Source organism: Pleurodeles waltl, chromosome 12, assembly GCF_031143425.1.
Source record: "Pleurodeles waltl isolate 20211129_DDA chromosome 12, aPleWal1.hap1.20221129, whole genome shotgun sequence".
Classification (NCBI taxonomy): domain Eukaryota; kingdom Metazoa; phylum Chordata; class Amphibia; order Caudata; family Salamandridae; genus Pleurodeles; species Pleurodeles waltl.
This window is the reverse complement of record NC_090451.1, coordinates 126,665,200-126,680,508: the sequence shown is the minus strand read 5'-3', so window position 1 is coordinate 126,680,508 and position 15,309 is coordinate 126,665,200. Positions and strand designations below refer to the sequence as shown.

Sequence of the window (15,309 nt, the reverse complement as noted above, 5' to 3'; positions counted from 1 at the left end):
CCAGAGAAAATAAATGAGCTGCACCTTGCAGTGGGTTTTCTTTCTATACCGGGTATACAGCAATTATTTTGCCGAAGTATAAAGAGTGAAAAATAGGTATCAAGAAAACCTTTCTATTTCCAAAATGGGCACAAGATAAGGTGTTGAGGAGCAGTGGTTATTTGCACATCTCTGAATTCTGGGGTGCCCACACTAGCATGCGAATTAAAGGGCATTTCTCAAATAGACGTCTTTTTTACACACTGTCTTATATTTGGAAGGAAAAAATGTAGATAAAGACAAGGGGCAGTAACACTTGTTTTGCTATTCTATGTTTCCTCAAGTCTCCCGATAAAAATGGTACCTCACTTGTGTGGGTAGGCCTAGCGCCCGCAACAGGAAGTGCCCCAAAACACAACGTGGACACATCAAATTTTCCCAAAGAAAACCAAAACCTAGGTAAAAGACATTGTCATTTGCAACGCCAATAGCTCTAACTCTCACAAATGTGAGACATTTCGCATTGCAAATGCTTGTTTTTTTGTGCCGACAAGTGTGCGTGGAGCCTGCTTTGGTTCTTAAGACCTCAGACCTAAAGCAAAGCTTAGACAGAAACATAGCAATGTGCCCTTTGCACAAAGTTAGAGATCCTACTAAATGGAGTTATATATAGGTGTGCACGGCCATTTTGCACAATGTTGTTGTGATATAAAGTTTCGGTATGGGCTGTCGAGAGTTCGTAGGTATGGCCGAGTGGTTAAGGTGATGGGCTTGCAATCCATTGTGGGTTCTCTGCGCAGGTTCGAATTCTGCCGAGTACGTCACTTGTTTATTTTAAACCTGATATTTAAAATAACTGTGAAGAGCACATTTACCAACTTTATTTGGGAAGGTAGATAATTTGCTTTAAATCTTTATTTAACAGAGGTTCGATTTTATTTTGCAGAGAGAAGAGCGGGGTGACCGCGTGGGGAGAACACATTATTTGTTAAATTTGAAGGTGATCTAAGCAGAATGAAGGAAAACAACAGCAGCGCCCATCAGCCGATTTCTTGGGAGTCCACGGTTTAGGAGTTTACTCAGAAGGAGACTGTAAAAGAGTTTTAATATTTGGGACCTATTGGTAGAGTCACTGTGTATGCAAAATTGAAGGGGCGGGAGGGAGATGCTCATTAAGATCTGTTAAAATCCATCTCTGGCAGCGGTGGGCCTCGAACCCACGCCTCCAAAGAGACTGGAGCCTAAATCCAGCGCCTTAGACCGCTCGGCCACGCTACCTTCAGCTTTCTGTGTGTCTGTGCACTTCATGAGCACCGAAACCCTGCGTCGACGCACTTAGTGTGGAAAGTCGAGTCGATAAACCGTTTAAAGGACATGATTACAATGTCGGGAGGGTGATGTGGTAATTTAAGGTTATCTCTCTTACTCAGTCACTGCACAAGTCTTCTCCCAGCTGCTCGGATCTAGTGCAATCACCTTAAAAGACAACACTCTCCGAGCAATGACTTCCAACCAAGGTATAAGCACCTGCTCTACATAGGCAACGTGACTCCATCATTTTCTAATGAAACAAGTGTTCATACTGGTGGGGTCATTTCTTAGGGTGGGATCTAATGAATGAGCAGTTCATTCAAAAATTACCGAGGAGTTGCACGTATTCATGACATCAGCCCTATTGCCTCACCCAGTCTCCCCAACATACTCTTTAGCTTTCCAGTGACGTCATGTCTTGTGTGGCCTATTCACATTCCGCTGTTAATATTTTTTAGCCAACAGAATTCCACACTTCCCGGTCTTTGAGCTCACATTGAAAAGGCACAAGTCCCAAAATGCAACCCGGTGCTGTTTAAAACTCCAGCACTGGTGGGCGGTGCCCCAGGTGACATGGGGTCCACCTGGATGCTCTGACTGCCTTTTCACGTGACAGTCACAGACACACACAGGACAGAGGTTCAAAAGCTATTCTGAAAGAAGTAAGGACAACAGGCCCACGTGAAACTAAACTTTTTAAATAGATGATTTTTGTTTCTATTGACCGGGTTCTCACTCGTTCTGCGCGCCAAGTCAAATGTAAATGAGCCCCGCAATAAAAATGCACAGAGGATGGTAAAATTCACTTCACTCTGCGCTCGTTGATGCTGAGAGCATGGTTGTCAGCCCGCACGCTTGTTATTTTGATGTGGAATTACTTGATTGCTTTGTGATAATTTTCATTACTCCGAATTGGAAGCTCCCCTACCCCAGTAATAACGTTTGAGGTATTGCTTCCCTACCACACCAACAAGGCCACCCTCTGACCAAGTCCTTTGCCTCTCTTCAGAACTACCATAAGCCCCTCCATGCACTAGGGACTTTTTGCTTGACGACCATGTAGGCGTCCTTGGAATATTGATATTTAGAAGTAACAATGTTTGTTTATTTTAACTAACTGACCTTTTTAGGGTCTCGCTTGATAGACTCTGTAGTATTCAGTAAAGGGCTTGGAGCCCGCATGTCTCTCACCATTTTTTTATTTATGTGGCACTCTTCTTTACAGTTTCCTAATTCATCAAGGCATGTCTTGCATCATTTCCGTTCCTCTCTGTAGAGCAGCGACCAAGCGTTGATTGATTCAGCTTAATCAGTGCCTGACTGCTGCTCCCCACCTGATCAAGGTACTATTGTTACCTTTTACCTTCTAGTGCCCTGCAAACAGAAGGCTTGTGACTGGCAAAAACATGACCAGCAGGTCAACCAAAACTGTTAAGTTTTAAATTTAAATCTAACTTTCTTTTATTTTGCCAAATCGTCTTTTCCCACGTTCCACGCATGTTTTCTTTTGTTTTTGTTCGTGGGCGCTCTTCTCAAAAGATGACGATTAGCTTGTTTAAAATATTGCAAAGCAACAGTGTTTCTTTATTATGTGTAAGTTCTGAAATTATGCTTTGACACATAATCCTGCGGTACACTTCAATCCACCCCACTCCAATCTGCCCCACTACAATCCACCCCCATCCAGACCACTTCACCCACACTAATCCACCTCACTCCAGTCCAAATCACTCACCCGAATCCAATCCACTCTAACTCATCCCACTCCAATCCTCTCCAGCCACCCCTATCAAATCTGTCTCACTCCAATTTGCCCCACTCTAATAAAAAACAATCTGCACCACTCCAAAACAATCTGTCCCACTCCGATCTAAAACAATCTGACCCACTCCAATCTGCCCGACTCCACTTCAAAACAATCTCCCCTACTCCAATTCAAAACAATCTACCCCACTGCAATCTGCTGCACTCCAATCCAAAACAAACTACCACACTGCAATCCAAAACAATCTGCCATACTGCAATCGAAAACAATCTGCCTCACCCCAGGCAGTGGTGGCTGGTGCACTTTGAAAGGAGGGGGTGGGAGGGAACAATAGTTCATCTGAAGCTAAGTGAAGAAATTGGAATAAAATAGTGCATTTTAACCCCTTCGCTGCCAGGCCTTTTCCCCCTCAGGTGGCAGGCATTTTTTTGGCTATTTGGGGCAGGGCGCGCTTAGGCCATCATACATTTTTGTCCACATAAGCTACCCACGCCAAATTTGCGTCCTTTTTGTCCAACATCCTAGGGATTCTAGAGGTACCCAGACTTTGTGGGTTCCCCTGAAGGAGACCAATAAATTAGCCAAAATACAGTAAAAATGTAGTTTAAAAAAAAAATGGAAAAAAGGGCTGGAGAAGAAGGCTTGTGGTTTTTGTCCCTGAAATTGGCATCCACAAAGGGTTTGCAGTGCTAAAATCACCAGCTTCCCAGCATTCAGGGACAGGCAGACTTGAATCAGAAAACCCAATTTTTCAACTCAATTTTGGCATTTTACTGGGATATACCCCATTTTTATGATTTTGTGTGCTTTTAGCCTCCTTCCAGTCAGTGACAGAAATGGGTGTGAAACCAATGCTGGATCCCAGTAACCTAAACATTTTTGAAAAGAAGACAACATTCTGAATTCAGCAATGGGTAACTTGTGTAGATCTTACAAGGGTTTCCTACAGAAAATAACAACTGAAATAAAAAAAATATTGAAATTGAGGTAAAAAAACAGCAATTTTTCTCTACGTTTTACTCTGTAACTTTTTTCTGCAATGTCAGAATTTTGAAGGCAATATACCGTTACGTCTGCTGGACTCTTCTGGTTGCGGGGATATAGAGGGCTTGTAGGTTCATCAAGAACCCTAGGTATCCAGAGAAAATAAATGAGCTGCACCTTGCAGTGGGTTTTCTTTCTATACCGGGTATACAGCAATTATTTTGCCGAAGTATAAAGAGTGAAAAATAGGTATCAAGAAAACCTTTCTATTTCCAAAATGGGCACAAGATAAGGTGTTGAGGAGCAGTGGTTATTTGCACATCTCTGAATTCTGGGGTGCCCACACTAGCATGCGAATTAAAGGGCATTTCTCAAATAGACGTCTTTTTTACACACTGTCTTATATTTGGAAGGAAAAAATGTAGATAAAGACAAGGGGCAGTAACACTTGTTTTGCTATTCTATGTTTCCTCAAGTCTCCCGATAAAAATGGTACCTCACTTGTGTGGGTAGGCCTAGCGCCCGCGACAGGAAGTGCCCCAAAACACAACGTGGACACATCAAATTTTCCCAAAGAAAACCAAAACCTAGGTAAAAGACATTGTCATTTGCAACGCCAATAGCTCTAACTCTCACAAATGTGAGACATTTCGCATTGCAAATGCTTGTTTTTTTGTGCCGACAAGTGTGCGTGGAGCCTGCTTTGGTTCTTAAGACCTCAGACCTAAAGCAAAGCTTAGACAGAAACATAGCAATGTGCCCTTTGCACAAAGTTAGAGATCCTACTAAATGGAGTTATATATAGGTATGCACGGCCGTTTTGCACAATTTTGTTGTGATATAAAGTTTCGGTATGGGCTGTCGAGAGCTCGTAGTTATGGCCGAGTGGTGATGAAGCAGAAAATGAAGGTTTTGATTTATTAACGCTTAAACGTAGTGCTGAAATAATCATGTGTGACTTTAACCGAACTAATAAAGATTGTACGGGGACAAAATGTGCCTCAGAGTAGTTTGCCATCATTTATATGCGAGCTTTATATAACGTGGTGTATTAGAATTGCACTAATCCGACATAATCATAAACGTGTGCTACGATTTGCTTGCTTGAATTGCTTTAGCTTAGCATGACTTTAGCGGAGGCTTTGGCCTAGTTGCCCGGTCTCACGGTTTAGGTGCTCGTATTTTTCCACTGTGCTAATAAACGTGTATTTTTGCTTGAAGCTGTACTTTTCCCCAGAAACTGTTCACATGCTTATCTTAAGGTTTCGTGCCAGCCTGGCATATTTTCTCCTTACTTCAAGGTCGACTTGCAGGTGCGGACAATGGAGGCTCTGAAAGTGAGCTAATTGGTAGACAATGTTGCAACTTGCGTACCCATCTCCAAGGATAATGTATGCTTAAGTAAAAGCTTGAGAACTGTCGTTTTTGATTGGTTAATTTGAAGCTAACCTATGAACCCTCCAATGGAAGACCCTACTGGACTTGAACTGTTGTCTATAAAAACCAGGTGCACGAGAGGAATCGCTCTCTCCATCATCGGACATCCCGCCATTTTGACTTCGTAGCTATTATGGCCCACTTTGCTGCGACGCCATTTTGAAAGAGACTTTGATTCTTTCTCTAATCGAGAGAAAGAGACTTTTAAATGATTCTTGCCCTAGAGACTGTAACTTTGATTTGATCCCTTTGCATGAAGTAATAGTTTTACATTGCCGCCGTGAGGCAATTGCCCCGTTCACCCCTGCCCCTTTGCCCCGTCCTATGCTGATCGAAACGGTACCCATGCTGACCGAAGAACGGTACCTGTGAGACGAAGACTTCCTTGATTGCTGATCGTAATTGGTAAATATGAAAGGAAAATTGTAAAATTGCATTGTGTTTCTTTTAGGTAACCAACTGCTGATTTTGATAAGGTCCCTAATTAGGAGTTTTTCTAAATTAATGTTGCTAAATTGTTTTCGCATGAAGCCCCACATGCCGATGCTAATTTGAGGTTAGACGAGGGTTCCATATGTCGCACGATGCAATTTGAGATCTTGTTATGCTGACTAAATGTATGCAATTAGTTCATTACAGATTATCGTATTAGTGATTTGCATTGCTATTATCGAATGCCTTGTGATTCAAATGCTACATAGATTGCACCTGTTTCGCCGCTATGGACAGCTATTAATGTTCATATATGTTTATCATTTGGTGTTGAGACACATTTATATTGTGCTGGCTTTGTTAATATAGGGAAATAAAATTCACTAATTTTGAATAAACTGGTGTGGTTATTCCTGACTGAAAGGTCAGGGTTCGCCGAAATGTATTCTGGATTAATTGTTAAGTGCTATGTCTATCAAGGTATTGCCTATGTTCGTTATTGATTATTGATTAGAGGGAGTTGATCGATTAAGAGTACAGAGAGTTCCCACTTAGTCAAAAGATTCATCGGCCTAAAGAGCGTCCGGACACAAGTAAACTATTACTACGGACCGCTCTATCAGTAGATGGTAGCAGAGGACGGTTACGTCTTTTGGGACCCTGTACTCTTAGAGTACATGGTGTTGAATTAACGGTTACGCATTTTGAGACCCCATTCAGAAATTGAATTAGATTTTTCTTAGATAAAACTGATTGACAGAATGATGATGGGCTAGGTCCACCGCGACTTTCCCGGGATCTCGGAGCTTGCGAATGGAGAGAACGGAGGCGTGGAAACAGCGTTGGCGGTACTAGTGATGGTATGAGTGAAGTTAGGGTTTTGCGCTTGCACAGCTTATTGCCGCAGGGTGTGTGAAAAGGTTGCGAGGATTTTTCTTTTTAGAGGATAGCGGAGGTGCGACTCCGAGTGTAGAAGTAGAGAAGTCGTCGAACTTCATAGAAATAGCGGAGGTGCGGCTCCGAGTGTGAGAGTAGGGAAGTCGTCGAGCTTCATGTGCGTGTGGCGCTTTGTGCATAAAAAGGTCCACGTGGTTGTTGTTGTTGAGACGGGCCCTGCGAGGTCAAGAGACTCCGGAGTATGTTGATCAATGTTGTGGTCTGGGCGGTTTAGTAGGTTGATCGGGCGTGGTCAACGAGTCGGTGCGTGTGTTGGGGAGTGAAAGAAGCTTCGACTTCGGGCTTTGACAAGATTCTAAGTGCACTAGAATAGATCATTGACAAGTTGAGAGTAGGTCTGCGGGTCAGATTTGCTTGCGAACGTGGGGACTGAGAAAGACGGAATAGCGGCCAAGGCTAGTGAAAGGTCCCTAAGGTCCTGAAGCGATTGTGTTACCCTTCCTGTAGTAAACCGACAGATCTGTTTTATTTTTGGTAGCTCGCGATACATGCAAAAAGTTGTTACGAAAAGAGGTGAGTGAAGGAGGACTAGCCGCGAGGCTTTGTCAGCCGCAGTGTGTGTGAGTGTGACGTCACTAGGAGCCGCGCTGGGATAGGTTGGTTGTAGAGAAGCGTCGTGCACGGATTGGACGCAGTCCGTGGGACTCGATTGGAAGGGTAAAGGCAGGTGAAGAGTATTCCGGGAATTAAAGTCACCCATTGATTACAAACTTTGTGAAATAAAAGACGAGAAAATGAAATTCTTTAAAGCATTCAGGAGTGCGATGAAGGGGGAGTCTTACATTAAAGCGAGCGTAGGAGAGGAGACGCCGCCCGAGGGTACACCAGCTTACATTGTAATGGAAGAGAAGGGAGTAGCTCCGTGCCTTTGGCTAAAGCAATGGCACAAACTGACAGAGAAACATGGGAGCGTAGCGTTCCCGATACATGGGACATTCAATATAAGGATTCTAGAGAATTTGAGATTCACGATGTACGACATGAAGGTGCCTCCAAGGCCAGCCCAGTTTGAGGCTCTAGCGATTTGGGAACTAATGGCCAGACAGCAACAGCAGAAGAAGTTTGAGACCAGGATGAGAAAGGTAGAAAAGACACTAGCGGATGCTAGGTGGGATAATGCACAGAAGGTGTGGAGGTCAGATGTATTGCAGGGGATAAAATTGTTTCCAGCAATTACTAAGGAGGAAGAGGAGACAGGTAAGAAAGCTACCTGTAAGACGGACAGGAAGTGTTTCAAGGATAGAGAGGACGAGGAAAAGTTGAGAAGAGAAGAGGAGTTAGAGGATGAGGAGTTGATAATGCAATTGCTGAACGACCGTCCACCGCCTTATGCGGAGGATGGACAAGGTCCAAGTACCAGCTCTGCCCCTCCGGCATCGGTACAGAACAGTGAAACCCAGAGTTCAGGAGCGTCATCGGGATATAAGGACCCGAGTTTATTGTTCACCCCGCAGATACCGCAGGTTAGGAGAATATATCCAGATGTGCCCATGTTGAAACCAGCAGAAAATTATCAGCCGCAGATGCCAGGGTATTACAGCAGCGACAATAGTACAGGAATGATTCTAGACCCAACCGCAATGGGAGGACAGAATGGTTGCAACCAAACAATGGGACAAGCTGAATCAACTCAGTTTATGCTGCCCCAGAAGCAGATACAGGGAGGAAACGCACATGCTCAGATGACGGGGAGTCAGATGGGCATGCCGGCAATGATGACCCATGGTGTGGGCATGAACATGCCACAGAACATGGGAAATGGACAGAACCCAGACGCGATATCACTACCCATTACTGTAGGTCCACCGGTACCTTTGTACAGTCAGCCTAACTTAGGTATGAGCAGTCAGGGATCAATGCTGCAGAGTGGGACAGAAAGGAGGTGCATAGAAAACACCCCAGGGATAACTCCGATAGCGGCTCAGCCAAATGGATCTGGATCCTTGATGGAGTTTAGTCCCGTATGTGCTCAATCGACACTGGTAAGGTCGAGTCCCCCACTGATAATACCTCTAACATCGAATACTGAAAAGTTGCCGCAACCATCAATGGCAGTCGATGTGAATGCCACGCTGATGGGGTTGAATGCACAACAGCTGACACAGTGGTTCAACAGTTTGAATTCCACACAAAGTTCAGCCAGTGGGAAAGGAGAAGACTATATGAATAGGGTCAGGTTGAACATGGAAGCACAAGAATTGGTGGAAGGAACCATGGGTGTGAATAGGTTAGAGTCCTACACGGAAGAAGAGCTGAGGTATCTATGTCCCAGGATTACGAAGGAAGTGAACAAGGTACATAAGAGCTTGCAGGAAGCAGCTGACAGAAACGGGGTTGACATAGGCAAGATGAAACACTTGAGCAGAAGCTATAGGTTAGATTTTGGGCCCACAGATTTTGAACACATGAGGTCAGCAGGCATGAAGACACACCTTAGAGAATTGCTGCAGAGTGCACAGGTGTGGAGGTGCTTAGACAAATGGGAAAGCAGGTGGGTAAAGAGAAAGGAAAAGAGGAGGGACAGTGCTACAGAGCACAATGAGAAAAGACCGCAGAGTAGTGATACAGTAACAATGTTACCAATGAGGGAGACTGCAGGGGGAAAATTAGTACATGTACCATGGCACAGGAGTGACATTCAGTCTTTTACGGATGATTTTCCCAAACTGAGAGAGAAGCCGATCGAATGGTATCAGCAGACTGATAGGTTTGTGAAGCTTGCAAAATGTCTCTGGGAGGACCTGAACACTCTCTTTGAGATTGTGGTTCCAGACGATTTGTGGGAGGATTGCAAAAGAGCGGTAGGTTGGCCGACAAGTGAACCAGAAAGGGACAGGGAGACGGGCGCACCATCACCTATGGTGATGAGCTTGTACTATAAGGTGATTGAGCATTTGAAAACGAAGGTACCCGCGAAAAATGTGGATTGGCAGAAGATTGATCGAACGGCCCAAGAGGCTAAGGAATCGATTCATAGTTACTATGAGAGGTTGTTAAAGGCGTTTAAGAATTATAGTGGCACGGAAACAATCGAGGCGAAGGACATGCTTCATTTTGTGTTCAGATTTGTGGAAGGGCTAAGACCAGAGATAAGTCAGATGATAAAGTCGCATTTGATTTGCTGGCAGTCGAAACCGATTGATGAGGTGTTGAATTATGCAAAATACTGTAGTGACAAAATTGAAGTGAAACAGAAAAAGCTGAAAGAGAAGGTGATGATGATGCAGCTTAAAGCAGCTCAGACAGGTTTGCAGGGTTTGCAAGGGATGCAAGGGTTCCAACAGCAGGTACCGCAACCACAGCCGCAGTTGCAGGGAAATATGGCGTTTCAGCCACAGGCCAGAGGCAGAGGAGGTTTTGTGAATAATGGTCCGGATTTGAACACTGTTGTGACGGGTGTGCAGGCAATGAAGAAGGTGATGCTGTGTCACGTGTGCGGAATTGTAGGTCATTGGAAACGCGAGTGCCCGATGGTGGTGCAGGAAGGTGTAGGTGCAGGTGCAGGTGCAGGTGTTGGTCAGCAAAACAATGATGTCAATGCATTTCAGACAATGAGGGGACCGAAACTGAGAGGTCCAAGCCCAAATTTTCAGACCGTAAATCAATTGCAGGGATTACAACCTATGCAGCCGCAGCAGATGCAGATGCCTCGTATGCAGATGACGCAAATGCAGCCAATGCAACAGCAGTTACCCATGGTACCTAATCAGCAAATGCAAATACCCTTGGCACCAATGAGTCAGCAGCAAGTGATGGTTCCTCCACAGGTCTCGGGTCAGGTAATGAGCACAAATGGCACCGTACAACAGTTCCCATTACTCAGTGAGAGTGGAATAAACAACGTATGGGAGAGTGAAAGTTCAGGAGAAGAAGGAGATTGTGTGCTTGCGGCATCCTTGGAAGTTGATCAAAGGGGTCCGTACGTAGAAGGAAGAGTAATGGGTCATCATGTCTTGTTCTTGGTTGACACGGGAGCCACCCGTTCAACAGTTAAGAGCAGTGAAGTCCCAAATTTGCCACTCTCAGGGAGGACAGTTCAAGTGGTGGGAGTAGCAAACAGACATCTGACGAACCAAATAACAGATCCGGTACCAGTCAGCATCGGTAACTACCAAGGGGTACATCAGTTTGTGGTATGTGACTCAAGCCCGATAGCACTGTTAGGGAGAGACCTATTGTGCAAGTTGGGTTGTTCGATCATGTGTTCAAATGAAGGAATAACAATCCAGACGAGCAGTGATGGGGAAGAAGAGGACAGTGTAGAGGGGGATGAGGTGGAAACTGTCGATGAAGAGTATCCTTTGATTTGTCTCTTCCCGATGATAACTGAAGAGGACATCCCAGCTGAATTACGGGAAACAGTAGGAAGGGAAGTGTGGGATATGACAGGGAAAGAGGTGGGATTGATGAAAGGAGTGGAACCAGTGAAAGTGGCTGTAAAGCCCAATGCAATCTTTCCCCAGACCCCACAATACCACATGCCACAAGATACCCTCATGAAAGTTGCTCAACTCATTGACGAATTTGTAAAGCAGGGGGTACTGAAAGAAGTGTTAAGCAGTCCATGTAATTCACCAATAATGGGACTAATAAAGCCGAGTGGAAAGGTCCGACTCGTGCAGGATTTGAGGAAAATAAATGACATCATAGTCAAGTGCTGTCCTGTCATACCGAATCCAGCTGTGATAATGTTTCAAATTCCTTGCGATGCCGAATGGTTCTCAGTCATCGATTTGTCACAAGCATTCTTTTCTGTGCCTCTTCATGAGGACAGCCAATTTCTCTTTTGTTTCAAATTCCTAGACAGAGTGTACAGTTGGTGTCGAATTCCTCAAGGGTTTTCTGAGTCACCGTCAATCTTCAATCAAATTCTAAAGAAAGATTTGTAAGAATTAGAATTGCCATTCGAGTCAACCCTAGTACAGTACATCGATGACTTACTGGTTGCATCAAAGACAGAAAGTGGCTGCACAGCCGATACCATTGCTCTGTTGAATCATTTGGGAAGGAATGGACATAAGGTGTCTCCTTCCAAATTGCAGTTCTGCCAGAAGAAAGTGAAATACTTGGGTCACCAGATAGAGAAAGGGTCACGGAGAATAATGAAGGAAAGAATAAGAAGCGTACTTCAAATGAGTCCACCAAAGACAAGGAGGGAGGTGAGGAAGTTTTTGGGAATGGTGGGTTACTGTCGCCAGTGGATTCCCAACTTCTCGACTCTAGCAAAGCCTCTACTGAAACTGACCCAGAAGGATGCCTTGGATCAAATTGAGCTGAAAGGAGATGAGATGGATGCTTTTATCGAATTGAAAGAATGCATGTGCAGGGCTCCAGCTTTAGGTATGCCTGATTACACGAAGCCTTTCACATTGTTTTGTCATGAACGTGATGCATGTTCTTTGTCTGTCTTGACTCAAGCCCATGGTGGCGTAAACAGACCAGTAGCGTATTTTTCAGCTACTTTGGATCCGGTCGCAGCAGCACTCCCAGGGTGTTTGCGCGCCGTAGCAGCAGTTGGTATCAGCCTCACTCAGAGTGAAGGAATAGTAATGGGACACCCAGTAACAGTCATGGTCCCTCACTCAGTTGAGATACTTTTGACCCGCTCCCGAACGCAGCACATGACTGGAGCAAGACTCACAAGGTATGAAACGATAATTCTGGGCTCACCGAACGTGCAGCTGAAAAGGTGCACTACGTTGAATCCAGCAACCTTGCTTCCTGGAGAAAATGCCGAAATTGAGAACGCTGAAGACGTCGAGCATGACTGCCTTCAGGTGACTGAATTTTGCACAAAACCCCGACCGGACATCAAGGATACTAAGCTTGATGAAAATGACCAAATTCTTTTTGTAGATGGTTCATGTCTAAGAGACGGGATGGGGATTTTGAAAGCAGGATATGCTGTATGTACTGTAACAGGGGTCTTGGAAGTGGGATGGCTTCAAGGAGTCTATTCTGCACAAGTAGCAGAACTCGTAGCCCTCACAAGAGCATGTCAACTGTCTGCATTGATGAAAGTCACCATTTACACGGATAGTCAATACGGGTTTGGGATTGTGCACGACTTTGGCCAACTATGGTCACAGAGAGGTTTCCTGACTTCTTCAGGATCCCCAGTGAAGAACGGGGAGAGGATAAGGGAATTGTTACACGCCATTCAAGTGCCAGCCGAAGTTGCAGTGTTAAAGTGTAGTGCTCATACGAAAGGACAGGACTATGTGTCTCTGGGAAATGCATATGCGGATCAAGTCGCAAGATTTTGTGCCTTGAACTGTATATTACTCAGGGATGATTGGAATACGATAAATGAGCCAGAACTCGAACCAGCTGAAGCATTTGCCTTGAAGGTCGTAGATACAATAGATGAATTAAAAGCATTACAAAATAATGTCAGGGAGGATGAAAGAGATTCCTGGATTAAATCACAATGTATAAAGAGACAAGACGAGTTATGGGTTTCACATGAGGGAAAATTTGTTTTGCCAGATAGTCTCTTATCACAGCTTGCGCGGTTCTATCATGGGCAGGCTCACCTAGGGAGAGATGCCATGATAAGATTGTTCAAAACTGATTGGTTTAACCCCAGATTTCGTCAAGCTGCGGAAGCAGTTTGCCATCGATGTGTCACTTGCCAGCAGATGAACCCAGGAAAGGGAACGGTTGTGAACGTGAGTCACATTGGTAGGGCAAGCGGGCCTTTTAGTCGAATGCAGATGGACTTCATTGAGATACCTGCGCATGGAGGTCTGAAATATGTGTTGGTGATTGTGTGCATTTTTAGTCACTGGATTGAGGCATAGCCCACACGTAGAAATGACAGCCTTACAGTTGCAAAGCTATTGTTGAGGGAGTTAATACCACGTTTCGGATTCCCGATCTCTTTAGAATCAGATAGGGGAAGTCACTTCAATAACGAGGTGATAAAGTTACTTTGCGAAGCGCTGAACATTGAGCAAAAACTGCATCGTAGCTATCGCCCTGAAGCATCAGGATTGGTGGAGCAAATGAATGGTACACTGAAATCAAGAATGGCGAAAATATGTGCATCGACAAATTTGAAATGGCCTGACGCATTGCCCTTAGTGCTGATGTCAATGAGAAACACCCCTGATAGAAAGGCTGGATTGTCTCCGCATGAAATTCTCATGGGCAGGGCTATGAGACTTCCTGCAGTTCCCGCAAACGCGCTTTTGAATATTACAGATGATATGGTGTTAGACTACTGCAAGGGTCTGGCTGACGTGGTTCGCTCTTTCTCTCACCAGGTGGAAGCGACCACCTTGCCACCGATCCAAGGTCCAGGACACGCACTAAAAGCAGGTGACTGGGTCGTGGTAAAGAAGCACGTGAGAAAGTCGTGTCTGGAACCCCGTTGGAAAGTCCCTTTCCAAGTGATCCTGACGACAACTACTGCTGTGAAGTGTGCGGGGGTTCCCAACTGGATTCACGCCAGTCACACAAAGAAGGTGTTGTGTCCCACAGATGAGGAAGTTGAAGCGCTGAAACTGCCAGTGCCTGATAAAACAGTGCTGAGTGCTGAGACAGAACAAAACCGAACTGAAGGCGAACAGGCAGAAGCAGGAGAGAGAGAGATATTATTGGAGGGCGAAGAGTCCGACTCACTTGGGGAAGATCAAGGAGAAAGTTCAGATAGCGACGCAGAAGCTGAAGGTGACAAACAACCTGAAGAAGCTGAGGGTAGCAAAAAGCCTGAAGCAGTTGAAGGTGAAAAGGAACCTGAAGCAGCCGAAAGTGATAAAGAGCCAGACGAAAGTAACGGTGACGAAGGGCTCGAAAAAGGTGAAAAGGCAGGAGAGCCTGATCAGAGGAGGGCTTTCCCAGAAGCAGACGATACAGAAAAGGAAAAAGAGAACGTGATTGATTCCCCAGAAGGAGGGAACGAGGCAGAACGAAAGGAAAAGGTTCAAGCTTCCACAGAAAAGACTGCAGGTCCATCGAATGGACATGGTGCAAAGAGAAGACTAAGTATCTCACCAATAAAAGAAAGGGGTAAAGAAAGTTTGAACGAAGGAGGAAGGCCGAAAGTGAAAGAGAAAAGAAAGGAAGTGACTGTCGTGGAACAATTGTCAAATGAAGAAAAAGACTTGACAAAAGAGGAAAGTACCAGCGAAGCAGAGTCGAAAAGAGAAGCAAAATTGAAAAGGAAAAGGATACCAAACAGGAGATATTCCGGTCCTGAATGGGCATATGCAGTCAATGATGATTGGACTGATGAGTTTGTATCTCTAAGCATCGAGAACGAAGAAGAAGAAGAGATACCAATAGAAAAGAAAAGTTTCATAGACTCTGTCGATTGAAAGAATAGTAAATGATATTGCTTGCTACAATCTAACGTGAAAGAAACAATCAGCTGAGACATTGCTAAACCGGATGAGACTTGCTAAACAGATAAAGACTGAGTTATTGCCGAATTGAGACAA

The 15,309-nt window shown here is 44.7% G+C and overlaps 1 non-coding gene across 1 annotated transcript; it reads right to left on the bottom strand.

Annotated features, from left to right (window-relative positions):
* Positions 1-1,175: 1,175 nt before the first annotated feature.
* On the bottom strand, positions 1,176-1,257 carry TRNAL-UAG (transfer RNA leucine (anticodon UAG)). The gene has a single exon. It is a non-coding gene; the product is annotated as a tRNA-Leu (tRNA).
* Between the last annotated feature and the right edge of the window lie 14,052 nt (positions 1,258-15,309).